We start from the raw sequence: 22,935 nt of genomic DNA, 5'->3' as shown, positions 1-22,935 counted from the left end.
ATTTTCCGGAATCGTTTTCGAAATCGTTTCCGGAATCGGATCCGAAATCGGTTCCGGAATTGGTTTCGGAATCAGATCCGAAATCGTCTCCGGAATTGGATCCGGAATCTGTTCCGAAAGCGGTTTCGGAATCGAATCTGAAATCGGTTCCGGAATCAGTTTCGAAGTCTGTTCCGGAATCTGTTCCGGAATCGGTTCCGGAATCATTTTCGAAATCGACTCCGGAATCGGATCCGAAATCGTCTCCGGAATCGAATCCAAAATCGTCTCCGGAATCTGTTCCGAAATCGGTTTCGGAATCGGATCTGAAATCGGTTCCGGAATCATTTCCGGAATCAGTTTCGGAGTCTGTTCCGGAATCTGTTCCGGAATCAGTTCCGAAAGCACTTTCGAAATCGGATCCGAAATCGGTTCCTGAATCGGATCCGGAATTGGTTTCGGAATCGGTTTCCGAATCAATTCCAGAACCAAAAACGATTCCGAAAACGGATTCGGAATCAGAGGTAGTTTTGATTCCGAGTACCCATCACTATTTAATTACTTGAATTGAAGTTCATTAATGGAGATACATTTGCATTGCTCTGTGTGAGAAAAATAAGACATTCTTGTATCAGTAAATATAGATATTTCCATGTCAACATCTTCACTACAAGAAGAAAATGCTGAAAAAACCTTGACGATATTTACGAAACATTTTCCCCATGTGGTTTTTACCGTCAACTACTAAACGAAGGTGTAAATCCTACAAACGTTTGTGGGCGTATGTAATTTTCCAACCATTTAGCAACGGCAAGTGTAAGTACAAGATTAAATCGTTAGCAATGTTTACCGAGGTTTGCTTGGCGCTTTTGCTCTTCCTGATTGGACTGCAACTGGAAGGGTTTTATCCTTACCCGGTACTCATCAGATAATGGTTTAACCGTTGGCAAACAACGTCACTAAACCGTTGCGTTTTTCGCTGCCTGGAATTAGGAAAAGACGTCTTCCAAACGAAACGATTTACTTCTAATTCTATAAAAGGCAACGACTGTTTCGCTTCGTCTTTCTGCAGCTAGTGTGAGAGTTTTGGTTTATCCTAACGTCTTTGCTAATGCACAACCTGCTACTACCCCCCTCTGTAGTGCTTTGTATCATGCGAATGCGCACGTCAAGCCCTATGGCCGGTTTTGCCGAACCGAACACCTTTTCAGGTTGTGTGGTTTGGATGTATTAAAACACACCAGAAGTAAAAGAAGACATTTTATCCCAACCAAAACACCTGAAGAGAGTACTTTTTATTCCCTCCATATATTCCTTTCCAGAACTCTTAACACTACACGTTGCTATGAAAACAGCATGGGAAGAAAATGGAAGTTACATTACATTTCACACACACACACAATCCAACCCCTTTTCCCCGTACAGAAGGAAAAGCGTCGGGCAGTGCTTCTTCTGTTGCAATTGGAAGGGGTTCTCTCGTTCTAGAAGCAAAAACTTTGTGTGCACAAACAAAACCGTCCTGGAAGCGTATGAAAGTGGATTGTGGTTATCCCTTGGTAGACCAGTGGCGAAATATGGTGTGCTGTGGGTACGTGTCGTGCCTACTGCTGGGGTGCCACACCACACATAAACCAAGTCCGCGCTCTCTGTTTCACTTGGCACCGTTCGCATTGTGGGGGTGTACGTGTAAATGTTTTAATTGAACAACAACTTACATTTCTATGCGCCCCCTGGTGTCCCGGCGATGTTTGCTTGCTGCTGGATGCGTTTTGCTTGCATGTGCTACAGCCAGCAAACCCGGCACAGTGTTCGAGGAGGGAAAAGGATGATATTTACCATCACGTTTTATCACAAGGATCAGGATTTATGATGCTAACGTTCGTCCTCTTATCCGAAGATGCTCGTACCATCATAGACCTACACTAGCAATAGGAAGAATTTCTCTTTCGTTGTTTGTTGAAGAAAGGAGAAATCCTTGGGCGGAGAGATGCATTAGGAATCTGTGTCTTCGTACACGCACATACTATATCGATTGTATTATTCGGTTGGGCGATTATGTTGTAACATTCCTTACCTTCTTAGTATTATGTTTGACCATTAAACATATCCTGATTGTGTTTCTATTCAAAAGCTGGAAGGAATCCCGCAATTTTGGGAAAATGGGAAGCTCTTTCTTGTTCTTGTGCAAATCCCTACCAAACTACTCGGAAGTTCTGTGATTAACACTAGAATTACCAAGCGTTTTAAGCGTTTTTTGCGTTCTTGGTTAGTTTTTAAACAATTTTGAATAGTTGGAGTATATTTTATAGTTTGTTGGAGATTTTACTATAGAATATATATGTGAAACTCATGTTTCAACTACCTTAGGATTGTTTAACCCCAAAAAAAAATAATGCAATGAAAATGAAGCGTGACTGTTCCGGCAGTTCTAGTGTTGATGATCAATGTTGTTTTACTTGCATTAAAAGTTTTTTTGGGACGCTTATTCCAATTAAAACGCTTTTAAAAACGATTGTATAAACAAAAACAAGTTTTTTTTGCTTTGCTACAAAGCTCCAAGCACCGAATGGGCAAAAATAACCATATTCTGATGTTTTGTGTTTGCTATCCTTCCGAAGGACGTTACTCCGTTTAGGGGAGACCCCTAGAGACACCACCGTGAAGCTGAAACCGTTGTTTAACCCCTCTCACACATTCAGACCCTCTCCTCCGCCGTCCCTTGTTGTTTAGTACCCTTCATTCCCGTTCGAAATTGATGATGATGGTGCACGGTTGGAGTTTTCCCAACCATCAGCACTCTTGGCAGTGATGACATTTTTCCCACCAATACCCACCCACACACCCACCTGTACAAAATTGGTGGGTGAACCCCGAGGGGGTGCGGGTTGATGGGGTGAGTGTTAATGGGGCACACTCTCTGTTGTAACGAGTGGCACATTTTACAGGGGAGAAGAGAAGAAAAAAAAACCTTGGCACCACCCCGTACGCTTCGGCAGCTGCCACGAAACAAAACAAAACCAAAAAAAAGAAGGTGACAGTCGTAAATCAGACATGACGTTGAAAATTTTTTCTTACAATTTTATTTTTTACGACCATTGTTTTTCTTTTGTCGCCATTTTTCCTTGTGTCGATGGATGATGGCAGCGCCGGTCAGTATGGAAAGTGGTAAGGAATGGGGAGTGAGAAAGATAGGGGGAGGGCTTTCATATGATGGTGTACGCGCCTTTTTTTTGTTTTGATTGTGAAAAATGTGGAAAAGAATGGAAGAATTTATTGTTCACTGTAATGGAGGGCGGTACGCGAATAACAGCGATGGATGTGAATCCTTACCTACAAAACAACATGTCCTCGTAAAGGAAAAACGAAAAAAAAACATAAAAAAAGCCATCTTGTTTTGCTCTAGTTAGCCTCAGTTTTTTTTTCTTTTGCTCCATAGTTATATTTTTTGTGGTTTCCTGTGGCTCACAGGGACTGGCATCACTTTGCTTCGTAGTGCAGTGCAGGCTATGGGCACAGAGATACTCAAGGTGTCCAGGGCGGCCCCTTCATCAGGACATCATCACAACAATCTTCATGTTTTCATGTGCCAAGTTTTCAGATCAGATGGTGGTTGAACTTTTTTTTTATGACCAAGCAATCAATCTGTCACTACGAGACGGTATATTTTCATACGTTTTTATGAGTCTCAGAACATCGCCACCGTGGCCACTTTGGCCCGGCGCCCGGCCATGGTCGACCACACGGCGGGTGCGTTGCAGATTTGTTCAACGGTGGTCCCGTGTGGGATATTTGGTAATTTTTTGTTACTTCTTTCGAACCCCGGAAAACACGCGCCATAATGAGTGAGGATTTTTTGTTTTATTTTTGATGTGTGCGTCTCTCGTTATCAACCCGGTTGGGACTCGTAAATCTTGCGCTTTTATAATCAGCCTGTCATTATTCGGGAACCGGGAACGGCTCCACATTGTTTCATTGTGTACAGGACTTTGTTTTTTTGTTTCTGTGATGTTGCCCTAACAGCAAGCTCTCTCAAAACTCTTGATTGTAGGCGGGGTTTTTTTTTGTTGCATGTTGACGCTTTTTTAAACTAACGGTTGAGGTTTATTTTATTCACCAGAAGCATTAAAATTGCTAGACGGTCTCAACAAAAAAAGTGATAAATTGTGAAGATGTATTACTTGTCGTACAGGAGTGGTTTTTAGAGATGATGCGTTTAGGCACATTAAGATCTTGACAGGAATATATATGAATTAATTAAAAGCATCATGGTGATTCATAAGCCATGTGGAAAGTAAAAACAACTTACGTGGAGATAATAATCCTTTAATTTTAAAATTAAACTTATATCCCTAATCAATTTTTCATTAAAAAAAAATAAAATAAAAAAAACCCTTCCTTTTTCTTCATCTAACTCCACATTTTTGAATGACAGTGAAATTACATTCTCCATCAAACACTTGGTTTTTATTTCGCTCACCACGATTCATTTATGTAAAAATCCTTCCACGAGAAAACATAGTTTTAATTAAATCTTTAACCCGTTATGCATAAACGGTCCGCTTGCTGTGTTATGCCACCGTTCCCTGTTCCCTACGCGTATGTTGATTTCGCGTCCGCTTTGGTGGTTGCGTAAAAATCGCTGCAACTTAATTTGCTCAAGAAGCGAACACAAAACGCGATGACAAGAGGAGCCCCTTTGCCAACGGGCAGGAAGGGGAAGAAGGGTGGGATGTCAAGGGTAATTGGTTTTGATACTGACGCAGATGCTGTGGAACCCCGCAGGGGTGGTAGCAAGTAAGGGAAACTTTCAGTAGAAATAGTATGAAAGTAATGAAATTACCCCATATTAAGACTGATTTCCCTTGCTAATGCGACCGAGGTCGCCAAAAGTGAAACAGTTCCATGCACAGTTAAGGAGTCGTCAGCAAGGCATTGCAGTTTCGCCTCTGCCTGTGTGCTTCCCAAGCGCTTGGGTTGCTGTATGCTGGGTGTCAAGAGGTCAGCGACTGCGCAGCTCGCAAAACAGCAACTCTTCGCCTGGGACATGGGGTGCAAAATTGCGTTAATTGAAAAATATTTCACTTCCGCACAAGGCTACGGGTTTTTTTTTCAATCGCGGTAAAGCTTGTTTCGTTGGCTACATAAATTTTATATGACTATGATAACCTTAGCTCGAAACAATTATATTTTGATCAACCACACAATAAGGATAGATTTCATGTTTCTCAAAGAATTGTTTTTTGTGCGTTGAAAACTATTGATTTTTCCACGCTTTTCATCATAATCCTTCTCAGAAATACAACGCAGTTTGGATGAAATCCTACTTGGTAGTTCGATACTTCTGCGTCTGCATGCAGATGAATGGTTGCGCTATCCACCCACTTACACTTGCACGCTCGAGTGGTAGTTTGCACTTCACTCTCTATGTTTTCCGGACTGGTTTTCCTGCTACCACCAAGTCCAAGTCAAGTAATGCTGGTCAGGAAAGGCTGCTTCCGACACGACACACAAAAACACGGGCTGCCAAGCCCGTTTTGTTTATTTATTGTGCGCCATTAAGTAAGATGGTCGCTAAAGTCACGAATCGTGCAAAAGGAAAATGAATACTGGTTTCCCCATTTTCCTTGGCTGTGTATCTGCCCCATCTCCGGAAGGTTGTTAAACGACGAGTGTTGTGTGTTCGGGAAGCTTTTGAAGAAAAACCTTCTGGCAGGAAATCGATTTTCCTTCTCAGCTAGGCGTTCGGCAACTTCCCGATCTTCAACGGATTCACTCTGATGCGGTAAGGATGATATTTCCACAAGGGCAGTTCGATCTTTGAGCGCTAGCAAACTTGTGTATCTGATAATAAGGCCGGCATTTTGTTTTGTTAAATCAACTTCCCTCTGTATGAGACTTTAGCGTACCACGGCACTGAAGCTACCATCGAGATGGGCTCCTTTCACGCACAGCCCTACAGTATCGTTGGTTGGGGGAAAATTTCAGCCGGTTCATTATTCAGACAATCGATACTTTTAGTTTTAATTACTCTTCGGGTTATAACACTTAATTGGATATTTCCAGCCACACCAACCCGATGTGCAGAATTTGTCCCTGCCGGTACTCGAACGAAGCTCGGACGGGAAAAACGCTACCGTCACTGGCCTGGAATTGTGTTTTGTGCTGATTTTCTTCTACCGGGGATCGGTCATAAATGGCAGAAATCTGTTTCACAATTCCCATTAGCTACGCTTGCTTTTGCGACTGGTACCGAATGCATCCAATTGCTTGGAATGTCTTGAAGACATTCCTTTTTGCACCCGAGTGCGGTGTTAAAGTGTGCCAAGTGTGCCTGGAATGTCACTTTTGGTGTGATTTTTCTTGCCATGATTTCGAAACGGATTCAAGAAATGATCAGGAAAAAGCTCATTTTCTTAGCGGATTTTCGATTCGTTTTAATGTTGGTGTGAGCGTCAGACATTAACCGCTTTCCCTTTTAGTGGTGGAGTCTAATTGCTTGCCAAGGAATGGTAAGAATTTTCTTCCGCCCTTTGAGGCGTTTGTGCTAATTGTAATTAGTTCTTTAATTTATAGAGTACATTACACGGAGAGGGAATTAGCTGAATTTTTCGGGAAGAATCAAGTTTAGTAACGATTGTTATTATGCTTTATTTCGAACACATTTCATTGTTTTTTTCCGGTACTATACATAAGAATCGTTTTGCAAAGAAATTAATCAATATGCAAATAAATATTTTCACACTGTAATTACTATTGCAAAAACTTCAAAAGCTTCTCAAAAGCTTTATTACTGCTGCTAGAATAGAAAATCCATTCTATTTCTCACATAGTCAGAAATGGACTATCTCAACCATAATTGTGATTGCTTCATTATGTAAATTTACCAGAAAGTTATCCTTCAGTCTTCGACGTCTGACACTTGCTGGCAAACGCTTGGTGCTAGGCGTATAAGTGGCCTTGTTGTCGTAAATCAAATCGTCCGTCGTGCCTTTCCGGCACGAGAATCCTTTTGCCGGTGCTGTGCGAAACAATACATTGTTCTGCACGGGAATATTCGGCCTCGTCAGCCTTACATCTAGGGCGCTTACCATAAACCCGGTTACCTTTAGCTACTGATTACTTGATTTGGCTGGTGTTTATGTTCATCCAGCCGTAAAAGTGTCAGTCCATCCTCGACAGCAAACTTTAAAACAGAAAAAGGAATAAACCCACGCATTCGTTCCATTGCGGCTACACACTGCCTTACCAGTGTTGCTCCTGGATACCTTTTTTATCGATTTGTTACGACTTTTAGCAGAAACTGGAACTGGATGGAAAACAACTCAAATTGGCCCGAACACCAGCCTTTTGCTTTATGTCGCGGGGGTTGGATATACCTGTTTTTTCGCTACTAATAAATATGTTTTCTAACACACCCATACGTTCTAGAAGGATTTTGGAGGTTTGCTACCCGTTTACATGCCGATGCGTCTCTCTTTGCTTGGGTGGGTTTGAAATATGTCTCCGTAAAAGCACCGAAATCCCTTTTTGATGAAACACCTGTACTGGTGGATTGGGGGCTATCCATCTTTGTAACCCCTTTTTTGCAGCTATTTCAACATGGACACAAGATCCCCACGATTGATGCGCGTCTGCGTTTATGTTACCGAGCAAGGTAAGCTTGGGACCAACTTTGTCAGCAGAGCAATCACTTTGCTGATATGAAATTTTGAATGTCGAGCAACATAAATGTAACATAAATACATATCAGCTTTATATTTCTTTCTTCCTCTTGGACCACTCACAGCTGAGCATGTCGTGTTGATGTAGCCAGGTCACCAATTGGTTTCCAGGATCGTTGAACCTTGTTTAAATATGTTGAAATGATTCTATTTTCAAAATCTTTCACCATATGAAACAAACAAATTACCAATTCCATGTGTCCATATTATATACGGAAATTGTACAAAATTTTCACGGTACAAATCCTAACCTTGCTGTAATCAGGTAGACCGTATTTATCCGCATTAGTGATGGCACACACGATTCATTTCATGGGTCGACCCGGAGCCGGGTTGCAGCTAAATTAAAGGGTTCGAGCCGACTCGTAAATTTAAGTAGGTTCAGTAGTTCCGATCCGAACTCCTTGCCCCCATGGGTGGGAGTCGCTTATGGCAGCTTGTACCGAAACCGTTGCACCTACTGTACCTACTGAACCATCTTGTACCTACGGGTCGACCCGAACCGGTTCGGTCGCTTATGGATGGCACCGACTCGGTAGGTTCCGGTAGACCCGCCCATCACTAATTCGCATTTCTCAGGCCCTTCTCAACACATCCATCAAACGCGACAATTTACCTTCACGAAACGTGAGTTTTCAGCTTCGCCTAGCAAATACGCAAAAAGGCTGCGGTAGAATTAATTTAACCACCCCGGGCATAACCACCCAAAGTGAAAAGGACAGTTCACTAGTGCTCATCAGAGTTCAACCATTCAGAAGGGCTCTCTAGAAATCACCGACAGCGGCTGTGATGAGCGCACAGCGATGATCCTTTCCATTGAACCCCGTTCATATCCCGGACCATGCCAACAAGCCCCGCCGGGTTTTGAATTCCGAGCAGTAAGAATAAATTGAATTCTACACGCACCGTGAAGCCACTTTGTGGAGCATTACTCCTCGCATTCTCGCTGCCTTTTGAAAATGGGTGTGTTTTCTTTTCCAAGGATTTTCAAGGCCACACTTTTATGTGATTGTGGGCTTTAGATTGCTTCGCTGTATCGAGTGAAAAACGGTACCGTGTAATGTACGTGTTCGTTTTTAAGATTACAGCTGTGATGATGTTCACCTTCGCTTGCTTTCGACCGTAATTTTCCAATTCTGCGCAGATCCCGGCCATTCAATTGTCGTGTGTCACGCATGCAGGATTCCTTTTCATAGATGATTTTACACGTGTACACCTAGACAACCGGAGAGTTAGATGTGAATGTGACATCCGTTCTTGGTCGTTTATTTGCTGTTTTCTCATGTATTTTACATGGGACGCAGCACATCAAAGAGTCAAACAAGCTTTCAATCATCTTATGTACGGTGTTAAATTATTTACGCCGATGATTATCCCTTTTTACATGGATGTAGTATAACATTCAAGCACGTATTCACACAAACTTATATCAATCTTCATAAGATAAGGAAAGGTAAAAGGGCTATAAATTAACGAATATCGTGATTGATATTTAGTTTTTTTATCGTTTTATTCATTCAGTAATTAGCAAACTTCTTTCGGTGAACTGAAAATTATCTTGAATTTTAACCCATCTTGGATGCTTGGAAAAACTAATTTCCCCTTGTTGAAAAGCTTCATGCATAGCAATTGAACCGAACAAATTAATAACATTTCGCTTGGTAAATCATCATACCCCACCGATGAAGAATATGATTGTTTCAGATCCATTTATGCTCATCGTTGATTGATGATTTGGTCATTTCCTTTTGCTTGGAAAGCCACTGTTTATTAAGACGCTCTATGAATAATAAAATCAGAAGCAAATGGTTCGCATTAATGCGTCCCACTTACTTTGGTGCCGATTATTTCCTAGAACATTTTTGAACAAATTAAACAATATATTTACCGTGGTCGGTTCCTTCGAGAGCTACAGACAATATTCCCCACAAAGTTTTACGAAACGGCGTCCATATAATACGGCCCACCGCATCGACAGACACACCGGAGATGAAAGAAAATGATGAATGGCAAACGGTGTTGCTAGTGTTTCCAACTGGCTAATGTGCTTAACCCATCAGACACACTTTCTACGGTGTGGCATGGTGATAAAACACTGCACACTATCGGGTTTCCCGACGAATTTTCATCTACCGAAAAGCTCACTTTGCTGAAAACAAAAAGTGCCACAAATTGAGTGTAGCCCAGCTGGGAGTCGGTACTGAATGAAACCTACGAATATATCGCATAACGTTGTTAAAATTTTGCTCTTGCCATCTTTAATGTCAACCAAACCCCCGCACGCTGGGAAAGTTGAGCTTCATCACATTTTCCCTCAAGTTTTCTCTTATATAAAGCACATCTCCAAAACCTTGACGCGCTGATTTTCCGAAACCAGAACGTTTTGATAATACCTTAGTGTATGTGAGAACGGTAACGGTTCTACGAGGACAAGGCAAGTGGTGATAAATCAGGATAAAATTCTGGTGAGACCTGATATTTTCCATCCTTCGGTGTGAAACGTTTCATATAACCGAATACACCGATATACCCATACCAAGTGGTGATGACAAGTATTTTCAGTTTTACCTAAATTTTGCAAGCTTTGAATGGAAGAATCGGTGCACGAGGCGCCGTTGAATCTTAACGGCATTAAATAAAATCACATAAACGATTATAAACGCTACGATTCTTCGGTCGTTTTAGAGTGGAAAATCAATTTAATATTTCATTGTCTAAAAGATATTCCATATTGAAACACTTTTATCGTTATTTATTAAATATTTTTATTTTTTTATTTTTAATTACAGGTAAGTTCCAGAGATGCTTCGTCTGAGGATATACTTAATTGTTTCGTGAGTTATAAGAACATTGTGTCTTTTCTGCTTAATATTTTCGTAGAATTTGGTCTTTTGTTGTGAAGAAAAAAAGAAAACCTTTCAAAGAGCATTTTATTAGGTACAGTTGTGGTACATTAAGCTGATCGATAGCCGATTGCTCTTTGAGTCAGATCTTCGTCTTCATGGAAAACGAAACATCTCGAAGTTCTTAGGAACATAACTTATTACCTCGTTCATAACAAAGCGATGAGTAAGTTTTATCTGTAATAGGTTTTGGTGCGTGTTTTGTGCTTCACCTTATGATAAATGATCCAAACAGATACACCAATCACATATTTCATTGGATTTTATTCCAATACAGCTCTGTTTTGTGGACCCTTGTCAAACATTTTGTTTATTTTTTGCTCAAAATCAAATTGATGCAATAAATTACCCAATGTTTTCAACATATAAGATGGTTTAGTTCTCTAACACTAGCAGTTTTTAAGCTTCCATTTGTTAGATTTTGAATTAATTTTATATTTTTAGCGTTCCTATTTAACAGTGAACAGGAGGAACAGTTTGTGTAGTTTTAGACAGAATTTGTGTCGGTTTCTAAAACAAATGTTTGCTTGTCTTGTCTCTTGAAATTAGTTTTAAATTAGCTCGACAGCATAACTCTTGTCAACAATATTGCTACAATTTGAAAAACCAAACAGATCCTTCCCCGAACTGTGTGGGCAATCTTCTCATTTGCCACTTAATTTAAAACATCTCGGGAAGAATGAGTACCACCTTTTCAAACATTGATTCTGTCTGTTAAGTGAATAATAAAGGTAAACAGCATAAAGGTATTTTAGTTTGCCTGTTGTATTAGGACATCCACAAATATTAGGTTCATAAGTAATTGTTAAATTTAGCTAATTCTTCAAGGTTTCTTCCCCAAAGAGGCTGTATTTTCTAATTTACATTTCTATATTCTCTCAATACATGCCGTAATGACTCTTCATCGATATGAGTTGGAAATTATGTTTCATTTTCCCATCCTTTTCGAGCTATGAATTATCTTCCAGTTGTCCATCATGTGTCTGAGTTTACGTCTTCAACATCACGCAACTGTTTCTTCGAAATCTGGTTTGGTAAGCTCTGTTTTACCTCTGCCAAATATCTTGCAAAACCAACGCCAACCGTTTGGTTCTCAAGCTACCTTAATGTGCGTTAAGATAATTATGATCTGTATTAAGCGAATGCCCTTTATGTTCGGTCGATTCTTTAGCAAAACCTGTTTTTGTTTTTAGCCGGCTTTTTTGGCCGCTTCTCCGCTGCGAAATGTGCATCGAAAAGGATGCAACGAACGAAGTGATCATTATCCATCCGCAGCAAACCCTTTTTTGGGGTAAAACTTCAAGTGTGTTGTATGGATTGATGAATTTCGTGTTATTTTCTGAGAAAATAAACCTGCCTGTTTACCTTTGATGTAAGGCCGACCGGAGAAGCGTTAGAATGCAACAACGGAATTCCTCACGTTCCACGTTTGAGGCTGCTATTTTACGCTGTGGAATTATTTCAGCAGCAGAAAATGATGAATGCTGAATTTTGATGAATCAATCTTTGATCCGGCGTATACCTTGCTGCTTTAAAGCCGCGCTATTTAATCTCGCAAACGGGCTAATGTGCTCTCAATTTTGCTGCTGAAAATGTTTAGCTTCCGTCACAGTAAATGGCCGGTTCCAATAATAACAAGGGGAAAGAATTTCAAGTATTCGTCAAGTGAAACAACCTCCCGAAAGCATGCGCCCTAAAATTTGCTCCTCTCAAAATTCCTCCCTAGAGCAGCGTCGTGACCCAGAGCGATGTGGTTTTTTGGGCACAATTGCCCAAAGAATGTTGCTTGTCTCACGTGCAGCGCAAAGGAAAAGGGCATCGTTTTTACACATCCTAGGACGACAAAAGGGCAGTTGGGTGTAGACAGTTTTAAAGAGCAACGTGAAAAGTATCTTTCGCTTCGGTGTTTATCAAGAATGCGAATACAACGTGGCTTATATTCCTTACAAACAGAGTACAGAACGAGCGCTCCGGTGGTGTATGTATTAAACGGCACTGGTTCCAAACGAAAGGACGGGGTATCAAATCCCATCTGAACCATCTCTCTGTAGCAAAGAATGACTATAGGACTATCCGGTAAAAATAAGTCTAATAAGCCAGAAATGGCCGGCATGACCTCTAAGGCCGTTAAAAAGGCCAAGAAGAAGAAGAGTACAGCTTTTTAAAATTTAATCAATTAAAATAAAATGTTTTAAAAGTGCAAGACTTGCAATTTTTTGTAGTTGAAATGTTCGTAAATATTTTTGTTAAAACTTCTGTATAAAAAAAAAATCCACATTGAAAATCATACCGAGTCAGTCCAATTAAAAGCAAATACGGTAATTGTGATACTTTCATACACCTGATAAATAATCAACCATTCGCGATACACCATGATGTCCGAATGCAAATGAGCTGCATTCATTCATTAATGAACATGAGGTGTTATTTATTAATGTGTGAGAATGCATCGAATTTTTCATCCATAATTGACAACCATGGGCCCCATGGTAAGGAAATGCATTGGAAAATATCAGTCTGCAAGCTTGCCAGCTTTATTTGGAAACTATCGATGCGTTAATATATATACCGCCTGATGTGAATATGGTAAACGGGTGTGTTTGCTTGACAGACCGGCATTCATTAAATCAAAATTTCAGAGTTTCTCTCGATCAATATTCGATTTGTAAAAAGGTTTTAAATTATTTTTTAAAATAATTATACATCGAAAAAGAGCATTAACAAGTTAAAAAGATATATAAAAAATGAAAATAAATATTGACACTACAACTACCAGATCAGACATTTTGACTGGAACGCTTCATTTTCATCGCATTATTTTTTTAGTTTTTTTAAACAATCCTAAAGTAGTTTAAACACAAATTTTACACACATATTCTATAGCACAATATCTAATAACCAATAAAGTATACTCCAACTGTTCAAAATTGTTCAAAAATTAACGACGAACAAAAAACGCTTAAAACGCTTGGTAATTTTAGTGTTAAACACGTACAAAGAAATGCATTTCCCAGAAGCAAAATGATCGAAAATGCAAGCCAATCGTCACCGATGTCGTCTTTGCCACTCCACGGTGTGACACTTTACTAAATGATGCAAAAAACCGTAAAGAAATGTTAATTATTTGCAACACGTGCCCATCGTTCTTTACTGACGTGGCATTTAAGATATTCACCCAATCCAAGAACAGCTGTTGATTATTTATGTTTTCCGAATGCGATTAGCGAGAAGGTACAAATTTGACCATCCAAATATTCATCTGGCAAAACACACACCCGTCGTCAGGAACGTCAGGGGGGTTACACGCAAAGGAGACGGTTCACTTCGATCGCAAACATCGGTTCTTCGGTCCGGCATTTTACTGGTGGGGAATTTATTTTTAACTCAATTAAATATTTCGTTTGAAACACACTTACCATATGCGTTCGTTTACACACAACCAATTTCTTTAGGCATTTTTCCATCCTTTGTTTTTTCTTTAACTGTATTTGGAAAATTTATGCTAACGCTTTCGATCGTTTCAATGCCCCTTTGTTACCAGTGTATGGGTTTTTGGCATGCTCCTTACTGTTTGATTTTGCCTTCACGTGGCGTTACGGTCGTTGTTCTCTATTATGTATGTCACATTGGCTCGCGTGCCCTTCAATCGCACCAACTTTAAGGGTACAATGTCGTGTGTAGCAGCATCTTCTCGCACAACACAAAGCCTCTCAATACTGAGGAACAAGTTGTGCTTTCTTTCACCAAGCCCTGTGGGGCGTCTGATTTACGCGCTATTTATGTTTGATTAACGTACTCGATTTTCAAGCCAGCCTTTAAGGTGCTAAACCACATCATGGCATACATCCATCACATGCTTTTCAAAACGATTGATTACGCCGTGCGCGCGGTCTGATATCAATCAAAGGGAATGGGTTAACCGCGCGTACCTCGTGGTTGATGAATCTTTATGCGACATTCTAATGATGGCTATTAACAATTGCCTAGAATTATGGAGAGCTAGAAACGTAATAATGTGATTTGCAAAGTTAGATTAAATTTAATGAATTGTTTTACCCGCATGCTTTTAGTTTATTTTGTAAATCATTCATAATTTAATTTCCTTTGTATCATTAACTGTCTTACACATATCCTTCAGTTGACTCCTAAAAGTCATCTTGGGTTTACCCATGCTGTACGCTTGTCATCAATCGTCTTTCTTCACGTTTCATGTGCCAAATTTGCTACCATCATATGGATCGTTAACTGTCGCGTTGCATTACGAATTTTCTGCGTCATCCGTTCGGAGGTCGATCGTTTTTCTTCGCTGAAGCGCTACAACGCTACAACTACAAGCGATGCAAAATAGTCTCGGTTCATTTAAAACACTCATCTGTGTAACTAAAGCAAAGAAAAAAAACGAGTGGTAAAAACACGCATATAGTCTTCGTAAATAGTGTCAAACGTTCACACTTCTTCGTTTTCTACCCCCAGTTTGCAACAGCAAACTGTTAGAAAATGGATGGGAAAAATCGATACGCGACTTTTGCGTCCTATACCGTGTTTTATCTCCTACGGGTGGGTTTTTGGTGAAAGGTTGTAAGGCTATGTTGTAGTATGGAAACCATCTGAGCCAGTTTGTCACTGTTGACTAAACCGATGATGAGTTATACCATACCCAGATGAGATCTGAAGGAAGATGTTTTTTTTCTTCTTGTGTTTGCTGTATATTTTCTTTTCATCTAGCTCTACGAATGTATGTTGTGTGAAATCAGGACGCACATTTGTTCGAGCAATGAGCCATGACGTCTCGTTAAAGATTCTTCTCTCACCAATTTATCTTCGTTCGTTAGTGTGTATGTGTGAAAATGACGTTTTGGTTGAGCAGAAGAAAAACCCAAACATCGTAACCCGTGAACATCGTAACAGTACTAACAAAGACAGCTTAAATGTCACACAGGAAGCGATAGAGAATGGACAGGACACGCAGCAGTATGGTGGTGGTTAATTAAGATTAATTGAAGTAACAGATGTCGTTTTGCTGCGTTTTTTTGCATAAATCCTTATTATTAGGTAGTTTTAAAATATTAAAAAAATACTAAATTACGTATTAAGTGTTTTTCGTTCATGGTTAATTTTTAAACAATTTCAAATAGTTGTTGTACATTTTATTGTTTATTGGAGATCTTACTATAGAATATCTATGAAAAAATTCATGTTTCAATTACTTTAGGATTGTTTAACCGCAAAAAATAATATGACGAAAATTAAACGTTCCAGCGAACATGACTGGTCCGGTAGTTCTTGTGTTAATTATGAACAATTCGTTAAAACTTTTTCGCCATGCTTACGAGTCTGTGTATTTTTTGACAACTTATTCACGTACGTTATCGTACCAATTGTAAAACCGCTCTTGAAAAATGTCCCACAATTCATCGTTAGCATACCATTCCGGTGCTAAAATACAAGTGGATTAAACCCCATACACCCGTAAGTGGGTCGGGCAGATGGATCCAAACTAATCCTTCCGTACGGTTTCTGCTTGTTTGTTGCCAAGCAATAAATCTTCATTGCAACACACACACACCAAAAAAACCATCGACCGATGAGATGCTTGATAAAATCAAATAAATTCGTTTGCGGTATGCAACCATTGTTTTCTATCGGTATCCGGTATGCCTTTTGCTTTCACATTAGACCCTCTCTCGGCGCTGTACCGAGGTACCGTGGGGGCACACAAGCAAACCATAAATCACTCATCATTTCGAACCAGAAGGTGATGTTTTTATTTTTTCAAACCATGAAATGTATGTTCAGTGGCGTTTGTGTTTGTGCGCCTTTGCACTGTGTTTTGCACGTTCTGGACGTAAAACATAAATCCCAAGCAATGAGCCATAATCCTTGTACGACGAGAATGAAAACAGCAAAAAACAACGCTCGTGCATTTATCTTGTACTTTTCGAACAAAAAACTAATGCGATGTAGCCCTGTACAAGTTTCTTGAAAATGTTCTTACATTCAAATGCTGTTCGTGTTGGGATGAAAGCGAGCATTCACATTTGATATGTGGACGAGATTAAATCTCAAAGGGGGATGTTCCGTATCAGACGCGAACACTCCCATGTCCACATGATCCGACGTCCACAAGAAGAGACGTTTCGTATGATTTACGTTTTGTCAAATCGATTTTAATTAATCCACAACCAATGCCATATGCCTTCCACAAAGTTGCTCAACAAAATAAACAACTTGACTTACCCAAAGTTTAATTATTCGTTTACTATTCTTGAGGTTTTCATTTTTTGAGAGTTAGGCATATTACAAGTAAGCGATATAAGCGATTGGTCAGTACATTATTTTACACTTGAGAAATATTGGTTTACCATCCACTCTTCCCACCTTTTTGATTCCTTCACTTCATGCATTTACAAGAATTTCTTGATTGTGTGTTTTATGTTCGTGATGGACGAATGCCTGCTGAAAACAGTGACAAACTATGTTGGGATGGAAAAGCACAGCTTCTGTATGTTCTGAAATTTACGGTCCAGTTGCTTCTACTTCTGACATCGAAAAGTGGAGTCCACATGAAACCGGTTCCAGCACATTCTATGTCCTTACTGCAGCAATAAGGAATAACCATTCCTGGTTGGAAAAAACTCTTCCAATTGTCTACGATCTTGTGCCTGTGTGGTGTGGCATAGTTTCGTAATCTATTTGTCTCGGAGTATCGAGGGAACATACACAGAACAAGAGAAACAGTATCGTCTGGTTTGCTAGGGAAACTGAATACAATCAACCCAGACTTAAACTCGTCGAAGATCTTCGGATCATCAAGTGGTACTGCAGCATTATGTGCACGGCAATGTTTGAAAGCAACCCGTAAGGGTGATTTTAATCAAGAGCAACAACTTCAAACGATTGGATTGAGAATTCAAATTGAGAGAAAAACCATCTTTGTTAAGTCTTTTTGCAATTCGATCTATTTAGACATCTTCTGGTGCTTGGTTTAATCCTGTACTATGTCGAGTTGAAATTTGAATGGTTTAGACTTTTGAAGATGTGTTGTAGAATTCACCAAACTACTATCGATCAATTTTGAAGAAAACTTTGAAGAAATGTATTAGAGAAATGAGCACGATTTCAACTTAAAAACGTAAACCATGTATCTTTGAATTTCCCGACGGAGATTCTAAAGGTCTTATTACAACATCCATAATGTTTTCGCTTTGTAGAGGTCAAAATCCCGCGAGATTACATTATGGTGTGTACGTGACAGTCCGCTATTAATACAAATCAGTTGTTGATGGATAGACATGATTATGTCTACCTTCCTTTTCCAATTTGAATCTCGATAATTCAAAATGGCCGGCTATTTAGTCTCATAAAAATGTTCTAAAATTAAATATTAATTTATTTTAATGATCCCTTCACACCTTAAAAAATGATAAAATGCAGAAAGCTAAAAACATTTTTGAACGGAAAATTCCCACCAGCCTTATACCTGAAAGTGAAACTCGATTTGTACGGCTGTTCGTTCTTAATTAATCACGGCACCGTACATCAATTACAGACCGACCGAAACTTTCCAGCTTTTGCTAAACACCAAGCACACACCCTGTGATTAATAGTGCTGAATGAGAACGAACAGCTTTCTTTGATTTGTTACTTTCCTTCCCTGTTCCGACGGCTAACGGCCTTCCATGTTTCCCTATTTTATCCCTCCAGGAAACAGGAAATGAATTAGAAACATGCTAAACACACCAGTCGCGATTAAAAATACATACACTTCATCAGTGTTTAGGCGAGTTTGGATCCAAAAAATAAAAAAAGAAATACAAATTATACCCTCCCTTCCAAAAAGAAGAAGTGAAAAAAAAGAAGAAGAGAAGTGTCCCTGTTTTGCCAGTAGTAACTTAGGATGTGTTCCCTTTTTTTTTGGTAACTATTTTTCTAAGATCTCCAAGGGTATAGTCATCTCATGCTTGGGAACTATAGAACGAGCTATTTCCGCAGTTACAAATGTCTTGAGCCTCCAACAGCGATAAGCTTTTCCAAGGATGTCCTATTTGAACGAACCTTTCTATCCTTCTTGCGCAAGGATAGCTAATGTAATGCTTGTTGCTAATCATAGTCCGCTTCGTTGGAGTGAAGGGACTGTTTTCTCGTTTGAACTCGTGTTGACGCTATGTTGTCTTGTTGTTTCGTTATTAGCTTAAGTTGGGCGTTATGTTTTTCACCGCCCCTAGAATCCTAGAATCCCCAAAAACAGCGCCAGAACACATCCTAAATACATAACAGAGCAAGGAGAAAACTGGAGCAGAAACTTGAGCGAAACATCAATTAATCAAATACCAGAACACGGGTGTCCTCTGTAGGAGCTGTCGGTATGTGTTTTTCTGTATCAGTTATTGGGCGTTTTTGTATGCGAAAGGGCCTCCTCCAAAACAAGCAGGAGGACACATTTTTCGCGTCAAATTTTTCGGGACCACGATGATGAAAGTTGCTGAAAATACACTTGCGTTGTATGTCGCCCAGCAGCGTCATCGCATTCGTTTCGGAAACTGATCTTCGATGTGTCACCCGTGATCTTCTTCTCCATCCCAGTGTATGTGTTGCGCAGAATAAAAAAACACGGTGTCCCTTACACGCGTGCGGATTTCTATTGCGAAGGATGTGATGACCGCTTTTCAACGATTTTAACAAGGTTTGTAAGGAACTGTGGACAGAGGTGGAGTAACCTAGAAATATTTTCGATCGCGCTACAATGTCCATGTCAACATATCACCTAAAACACAGCTGCCTCACATCGAACATTGGCCGATAGAGACACCGTTGCGTACGAGAGTCAAAAACAACAACCTCCTGTCCGTTGTGTCATTCATCAGGTTTGAAGTGCAAGCTGTGTGCAAACATACTGTCCCTGACATTTTCAAGCGATCAATACTTTGAAAAGTGGTTTTCCTTTTTTTTTAATTCAACATTCACACAGTACTCTGTTGAGACAGAGGTAGACAGAGAGAGACAGAGAGAGACAGAGTGAAACAGAGCGAGACAGAGATAGAGACAGAGAGAGGCAAGGCGAGACAGAGTGAACATTCCATGATGATTCTTCTTTTTCGCCGAATGCATTTCATCATTACTTCAAATATTCACCAAATTTATCATCACGCGACCGTTGTAACCGAATGCGTAAGCGAATACAAACTTTGGACGGTTTTGATCATCAGTATAAGTGCACCCGGTCCGTAGTGTTTTATGTAATATCCACTTCATCCTTGCGGGAATGCGTCGTCGGACGTCGTCGGATACGTCGAATGGTCCGTTTTGCGTGAATTGCCGATTTATCAGCGTGATGCATCCCAATTCCACACCAAGGTAGTGGATGAAATGTACTATCTCTGGGTGTGTTTTTTCTGCTTTCCTTTTTTTCCCCCTTCGTGCCATACTAGTTCAACGGAACACTTGCACCCTGAATACAACTTGATGCTTTGTTCAACAATTCACCTCCTGTACCTGTAGCCTTGTGTGTTAGTAGCCGCGGGCACCGGGCACAAAATGGAAAGCTAATGCAACTGCAACCCGATAGTAGTCTGTCCAATGCATGAAAAGCAAACCCAACACCAATGTCCAAGCGAGCGTATGGGGATGTTGGTGAGTGACCTGCATAATGCGGGGATGCATTATTTATGCCCAGATCTCATTTCAAAGTTGTTTATCGAAAGCACATAGTTTAGCATCACGGTTCCAACGGCGAGGGTATCATAGAACCGGACTGTACAGCGCGACCGATTGTTGTACAACGCATCGTTTCAGATGGCTCGGACGTTCCCCGGCCGGAAACTTGGGATAACTGAACACGATTGAATATTGGCTGGACGGCGGTTGGAGAAGGAATTAATATCGCCAGCAGGGAAAAGGGGTTGGCACTAATAGACAAATAAGGGTTTGGGTAAATACGAACCCCACCCCACTCTCGTTTCGTTAGATGTGCTTCCTGGTGCTAAAAGACATGCGAAAGCAGTGGCATCGAGTTGGAGGAAGAAGTGGATTTAGTGTTCCAGTTTAAACGTTGGCCATCACCGGCAGCTATAATTTCTCTCATTTCGTACTGAACCGGTCACACCGGGTGAACATCCTGCTTTTTGCCGCCTTTCGAGATGATGTTTCGTTTCCTGCTATTGGATGTAACGAAACACGGATTACGGGTTGATGTTTCTGCGAAGGAAACCATCTTTCGTGTGACTACAAGTAGTAGTGTAGTACGAGTGCGGAGAAAATGCCTATCGGAAGTTTAGTCAAGTACACACAACACCTCGTGTTGTAATCTACTTCCGTTCCGTGTGCTTGCTCATCATCAGAAACAGCTAGATCAGACGATGTTGTTACAATTGTTACATCCAGCTACACGATTAATTACTTTGGGGTTGTAGTTCCATGTTCTGGCCTTCCGTGGAAATGGTGTTTAGTTGCGGTTTACCCGCCGGCTTGAAGTTATGCTCCTTTCGTAAATAGTTACTCGATTTTAATTAAACCGTTTCTCATTGAACATTAATCAGTGTATAAATATCTTATCTTTAAAGTATGCCAAATTTCTTCGTTAAATATTTACCATTCTTTTGTGCTTGTTGAACTCTCTTCTATTATCTGTTAAATTCCATAAATTTGCTTTCGATTACTCCGTCCACCATCTTAGCGCATCTTCATCGCATCTTATTGAACCGGGACGGTTAGTAATTTGGCACCGGTTTTTTGGTTATTTTCATCGCTTTAACCTCTTACCTTTCGGTACATAACTTTTACCAACCGTTGCACTAATGAACTAATTTCCTATTTTTCGTAATCACCCATTCTCTTGGCATCTACAGCGCGTAATCCCGAACAGGTTACTGTTCAAAGCTTTTGGAAAATTTTCTTTCCCCAAAATCGAGGTTGACCTCCACGGGTAAACGTGTCCCGAACCCGCTTCCGTAGTATGTCCCATCCGTTGATGAAGAAATAAATGAACCCCGTGGTTGGAAAGGGTAAAAGTATTTTTTGCGGAACGTATTTAAAGGAGTTACCATACACGACTTACGGTAAAGAGTTGCCGTGAAATAGGGAGCTAAATGTCGTTAGGCGGGTTGTGTGGAGCGTGTCGAAGGACACAAAGCTTGCGAAAGAGATTAAAACTGTCTTCGGTGGGCTTACGGGGGAGGGCAATGGAAAAAGTGACAGGATTTGTTTTTTACTTGAATAGGATTTCTACCCCTTTTGCCGAGAAAACAAAGTCAGTGGTGAGACGCACATCGTCGGTTGGCAAACTCAACTTCACGTCCACTTTGTTTGCCACCTCAGAGAACACAAAGGGGTGGTAGTTTGGGTGGTGTGATTAAGGTACGCAAGTGCAAAACGGAATGGCTGTTGGAAGTGCGCTTGTTGGGTGGGTAACCAGCTTGCCAGGATGGTTTACTCTTTGATCGGGGATTTTACGCCTTCTGGAGGATTATGATCGAGTTTAACTAGTTATATAGTACAGGGCAAAACATTCAGTTCAGGGTTATGGTTCTAAATTGTTTTTTGATCAACTGATTCTACGAAGAAAATGGCGAAGATTTCATGGAGATTTAAAAACGATCAGGAAAATACTCTAAGTTACATCTAAGTTAAACAGTTAATTATGAAATTTATGATATTAATTGGAAATGATTTTAAAATATATGTTTATAAGTTTTAGTTCAATGCTCAGACAATGACCACAAAATTAGATTGAATATTGACCATTCGTTTATAAAAATCGTTTAAAAACTTTCCCATTTGTCCAGATTAGTTTGGGGTTCATTTTTCGTTTTCTATTCTGCGATTTATAGACTACTACTGCTGCTATGTGTAGTGTCCTGCCAAAGCACAAACCACAGCGTAAAATAATAAGAGTGAAAAGTTTGCCGTACCACCACACCATTGTCTTGCATATTTGAGCAAAACCGGCTGTAGTTCAGTGTTCCATAACATTCCCACACAATGTCTGCCATAAACTTCCGGAAAATTTGTTGCAAAACGGGAAACTGTTCTAAGGTGGTACGCAATACCTCCCCCCTTAAAAACCAGTGACTCCCGGGTTAGGCCGGGAGTGTACAATAGCAATTGTGGTCGTATGCAACATAGTTCTGCCTGACCAGCCATGAATTCACCACAATTCGACTGTTATTTTAATGCCCTTTGCACACCCGTGCTCACCATCCCTTCAGCCACAGTATCCTTTTCACGATAGCTGTACTTTGAAAGTGAGCTTGGTCCACAATGAACGAGATAAATCTATCTTTTTATCAGTAAACCTCAACTTTACCATTTATAGCTACCGAGCTTGGGCGGAAACG

The 22,935-nt window shown here is 40.3% G+C and overlaps 1 protein-coding gene across 24 annotated transcripts in view; it reads left to right on the top strand.

Annotated features, from left to right (window-relative positions):
* LOC125770426 (protein lingerer) overlaps window positions 1-22,935 on the top strand; it is a 197,147-nt gene that overhangs the window by 115,837 nt on the left and 58,375 nt on the right. The gene's annotated exons all lie outside the window — the stretch shown is intronic.

This window comes from Anopheles funestus, chromosome 3RL, assembly GCF_943734845.2.
Source record: "Anopheles funestus chromosome 3RL, idAnoFuneDA-416_04, whole genome shotgun sequence".
NCBI classification, from domain to species: Eukaryota; Metazoa; Arthropoda; class Insecta; order Diptera; family Culicidae; genus Anopheles; species Anopheles funestus.
Note: the sequence above shows the minus strand (reverse complement) of the source record. Positions and strands in the feature narration are given on the sequence as shown.